Below are 5,424 nucleotides of genomic sequence, written 5' to 3'. Positions count from 1 at the left end.
CCCGCGTGTCTAAAACCAGCATAAATACCGTATTTCCCGTGTCGTCTTCAACCCGCGTGTCTAAAACCAGCATAAATATCGTATTTCCCTTGTCATCTCCAACCAGCGTGTCTAAACCCAGCATAAATATTTTCCCATGTCATTTCCAACCTGCGTGTCTAAAATCAGCATAAATACCGTATTTCCCAATTCATCTTCAACCAGCGTGTCTAAAACCAGCATAAATATCGTATTTCCCGTGTTATCTCCAAGCCACGTGTCTAAAACCAGCATAAATATCGTATTTCCCATGTCGTCTCCAACCCGCGTGTCTAAAACCAGCATAAATATCGTATTTCCCGTGTCATCTCCAAGCCGCGTGTCTAAAACCAGCATAAATATCGTATTTCCCGTGTCATCTCCAACCAGCGTAAATACCGTATTTCCCTTGTCATCTCCAACCAGCATAAATACCGTATTTCCCTTGTCATCTCCAAGTCGCGTGTCTAAACCCAGCATAAATACCGTATTTCCCATGTCATCTCCAAGCCGCCTGTCTAAAACCAGCATAATACCATATTTCCCTTGTCATCTCCAACCAGCGTGTCTAAAATGAGCGTAAATACCGTATTTCTGGTGTCATCTCCAACCAGTGTGTCTAAAAACAGCATAAATATATTTCCCAAAACCCAACCATTAGTCACCCAGGTTTGAAAATTAATTGTCTTCAGCTTCCTCTGTAAGTGGCACACTCAGCTCGTCACATATTGTCTCCTTCCTACTCCCTGTCATCAAGTTCTGTTGATGTTTTCCTCTAAAATAAATCTCATTACTTTTCTGCCACTAGCACACAAATTCAGCTGTTCTTCACCAACATTATTTTCCTCCCTGCTCCTCAGTGGAACAAGAATGACCAGAAGCACCTTGTGGGATGAGGGGCCGGGCACGGTGGTTCACGCCTGTCATCCAGCACTTTGAGGCGCCGGGCATAGTGGCCCACGCCTGTCATCCAGCACTTTGGGGAGACCAAAGCAGGCGGATCACCTGAGGTCAGGAATTCGAGACCAGCCTGGCTAACATGACAAAACCTCATCTCCACAAAAATACAAAAATTAGCCAAGCCTGGTGGCATGTGCTTGTAATCCCAGCTACTTGGGAGGCTGAATCATGAGAATCGCTTGAACCTGGAAGGCGAGGGCTGCAGTGAGCCAAGACCCTGCCTCAAAAAAAAAAAAAAAAAAAAAAAAAAAAAAAAAAAGGCAGCATACTGTGGCATGAGGGGCGGGATTGTGACCTGCCTCTGCCTCCCCTTAGTGCTCACCAAGGCTCTGCCGTGGTGAGCGTGTCCTCATCTCCCGTCTTCTCCCTCAGCTACTTGGTCTGCAATTGCTCGTGTTGTGTTTGTCCAGCAGTCATCATCAGAGGACACACATCCCAAATGTCCTTCAGTCACTTTACTATTAAACTGCCAGCTCTTTCCTTGCCAGGGACTAAGCCAGGAGATAAGATGATATTTATATGTTGTAAACACACACTACATATTTAAAAATCTGCATTATTTACAATTTAAACTGAGAGGAGAATGAAAAAGCCATGTGAAAGACTGCTGAAGTTGATAAAATGTTCAAATGTTTTTCAACTAGAGATAGGAAAATAGCTTACAGTACAAAACCTTTACTTTGTTCTAAGGCCCTTTGTTCACTGTTACAAACTGGTGTAGTTCACAGGAAGCCAAAACTTGATTTCCAGTAAGTTCCCAAACTTCTGTTCCCAACATTTAACTTAGATTTTAGATTATCATATTCCAAGATTGAAAAGACTGTGAAAGAGGAAAACAAGGACCATTGACTCACAATGGCAGCCCAGCATTTACTTGTTCATTGAATCATCTGTCAATCCCAAACATCTATAGATGCTTCTGTGTTCCAGACACCATGCCAGAGCTGAGAGTACAGAGAATCACAGAATATTGTTTAAAGATGTTTAATGCAGCATAATTTATAAGAGTAAACAGTTAATGGAAAATATAAAAAATGCAACCATCAAAATTACAGTTATAAAAATTATGATAGTAAGCCACGCATGGTGGCTTATGTCTGTAATCCCAGCACTTTGGGAGGCCGAGGCAGGTGGATCACGAGATCAAGAGATTGAGACCATCCTGGCCAACATGGTGAAACCCTGTCTCTACTAAAAATACAAAAGCTAGCTGAGCATGGTAGCGGGCGCCTGTAATCCCAGCTACTCGGGAGGCTGAGACAGGAGAATTGCTTGAACCCGGGAGGCGGAGGTTGCAGTGAGCCGAGATCGCGCCACTGCACTCCAGCCTGGGCAACAGAGCAAGACTCTGGCTCAAACAAAAAAATAAATTTTGATAGTAACATGGGGAAAAATTCTTGTAACACAATGTTATGTGAGAAAAAGTTAGAAAAAATATATGTCAAATATATATTTATTAGTCCCTACTTACATAAATAAATGACTGAATAAATAAATTCTCACAGACGAATTCTCAACAAAATATGTAACTTCTCCCAGGAGGTGGAGTTTAATTCCTTCTCCCATTGAGGGCAGACTGGAATTAGTGATTCACCTTTTAATAAAAGGATATAGAAAGAGGAAAATAGCAACTTTACAGTAGAGAGCGCTAACACAACCTTAACCAAGTAATCAAGGTTAACATCACCAAAGATGTCATTGGATGTCATGTACCTACTGATACAATGAAAGGAGTACGTCTTCCCTGACATTCTTTCAGAAACCCATAACCTCAGTGTAATCATGAGAAAAACAACAAACAACATAAACACATGAGCAAAATTCAAGGAACTTTCTACAAAACTCTTGACCATACTCAAAATTGCCAAGGTCATGAAAACAAGGGAAGAGAGAGTCCGTCACGGGTGAGAGGAAACTAAGCAGATACGATGGCTGAATGCCATGTGGGATCCCAAAACGGAGAAAGGACATTAGTGAAAAAACTGGCAAAATCTGAATACAATTTGGAGTTTAAACTAACGTACCAATGTTGTTTCGTTAGTTTTGGGAAATGTCCAGTACTGCAGTAATGTAAGATGGGTTAACATTTGGGAGAGCTGAAATCGGGTGAGGGCTATGTGATAAATCGTGTACTATCTTTGCAACTTTACCGCAGATCTAAAATTATTCCAGACTAATAAGTTTACATATATAAAAAGCATATGTACATCATAATTACAGTTATGCAAAAATATGGTTATAAAAAATACATAAGGAAAACAAATACATAAAAATAAGTGTGCTTCTGTTAGAATGGTGGGAGTGTGGAGTATTTTTTCCCCTTATCTGCTTACTAAATTAGCTGTAAATGAGTCATTTTCCATAAATTAAAGAGTTAATTTTAGAGGTGTTTTGAGAAAAAAATTACTTTCCTTGACATACAGAGGGAATGTACAAAAGTATATCCAAATTGAACAGTAGTCAAGACAAAGTCTGCTTTAAAATATCCCTGAGACGTCCCTCTGCACAAGATAAGCTGACCCATGTTGACCCAGAAAATATCCGTTGCTCCTGCCTTTCCGATCCCCTCAGCCTCACCCCAGTTCTGCTACAAATGGGTGCCTCTGTCAGCCCCACTGCCCTGAGAGCACACAGGGAGAGGGCACCTAAGAATTTATGTAAACCCTGAAAATCCAGGCTTCGAGAGCTCGATTTTTGTCCTTGATCTTTTGTAGGGTTCTCAGCATCACCTTAGTCCTGGAGGAACTCTGGCTTCCAAGGTAGGCTCATACTCATCAGGGTCTCTGGGAAGGCTGGGGCAGGAGTGAGGGTAGGAGGCAGAGGGCTCACAGGACTTAAGAAAAGCTTTCTTGAAGGTCAGGTTTTAGAGTGGAAGGTTCAAGCAATGGCCACCTGAACACTTTTGCAGAAGGTTCCCGGACTCTCTTCCAAACACTACAAACAGCACCAACAGACTGGCCTGGAGCTCCTGCCATAAGCACCTGTAAGCAGAGTCACCCCTTCAGTAGCGTGTACTGGCCCTCGCTACCCTTCTTCAGACCCAAGTACAAGTAAAGTCTTACAACTTGAAAAGCGGAGGTGACCGACCAAACAGAAATATTTACCTAGCCTGCATTCTTTCCACTATGTGCCCAGTGAACTCACGAGTCTCGGAGAACAGAGCAAACCCTCTCTTTACTCCTTACGTAACATTTTTCCCCAGAAACACTTTATCAAAAACAATTTTTTTTTTTTTTAAATGGAGTCTCGCTTTGTCATCCAGGCTGGAGTGCAGTGGAGCGATCTTGGCTCACTGCAGCCTCCGCCTCCCGGGTTCAAGCGATTCTCGTGCCTCACCTTCCTGAGTAGCTGGGACCACAGGTGCACGCCATCACACTTGGCTAATTTTTGTATTTCTAGTAGAGACGGGATTTCACCATGTTGGCCAGGCTGGTCTGGAACTCCTGACCTCAGGTGATCCACCTGCCTCAGCCTCACACAGTGCTGGGATTACAGGCATGAAGCACTGTGTCTGGCCAACAATTGTTTTTTTAAAACCTAATGCCAAGGGCTTGGCATATGGATCAAGCTGGATTGCCTGAATTCATTCCCTAGAATTTGGACCTTGAGGAAATAAAACAATGAGCGAAAAGATGGGCTGGCACTTGCTTGTTCCAGCATGGTGATGAGACTCACTCCTGAGCCCTGGGTGTGTGGCGTGGTGATGAGACTGTCACTCCTGGGCCCTGGGTGTGTGGCATGGTGATGAGACCGTCACTCCTGCCTCCTGGGCCCTGGGTGTGTGGCATGGTGATGAGACTCTCCCTACGGGCCTCCTGGACCTGAGCTGCCAGTTTCCTATCCTGTTCTGAGCCTAGTTCTGTAGCCTTCCCTTCAAATCTATAGCTTTCCCTTCACAACTTTTTAAGTTTTGTTGTTGTTGTTGTTTTGGTTGACAGGGTCTCGCTCTGCCGCCCAGGCTGGAATACACTAGCGTCATCTTGGGCTCACTGCAGCCTCAACCCCCAGGCTCAAGTGATCCTCCCACCTCAGATCCCCAAGCAGCTGGGACTTCAGACGCACATCCCCACACCGGCTCCTTTTTATTTTTTAATATAGACATAGGGTTTCACGATGTTGCCCAGGCTGGTCTCGAACTCCTTGGCTCAAGCAATGTGCCCACCTCGGCTTCCCAACGTGCTGGGATTACAGGCGTGAGCCACCACACCTGGCCAGTATATTCCTTTTTCTGCTTAAATTAGCTGTAGTCCATTTTTGTTGCTGGCAGACAAAGTACTCTGGTGAAAGGACAGAAGAGGCGGCAGTGACTGGTACAGTCTGACATTGACTTTGCTTCTCTGATTCAAGTCAGGGGTGTGGGATTCTTTTCCTCAACTGTGTGTTCACCTCAGTGCTTGGTGGCAGTTCCTGCCCTTTAGGAATTTATAATTTAGTTATAACACAGGA

This window comes from Piliocolobus tephrosceles, chromosome 2 (genome assembly GCF_002776525.5).
Source record: "Piliocolobus tephrosceles isolate RC106 chromosome 2, ASM277652v3, whole genome shotgun sequence".
NCBI lineage: Eukaryota > Metazoa > Chordata > Mammalia > Primates > Cercopithecidae > Piliocolobus > Piliocolobus tephrosceles.
Note: the sequence above shows the minus strand (reverse complement) of the source record.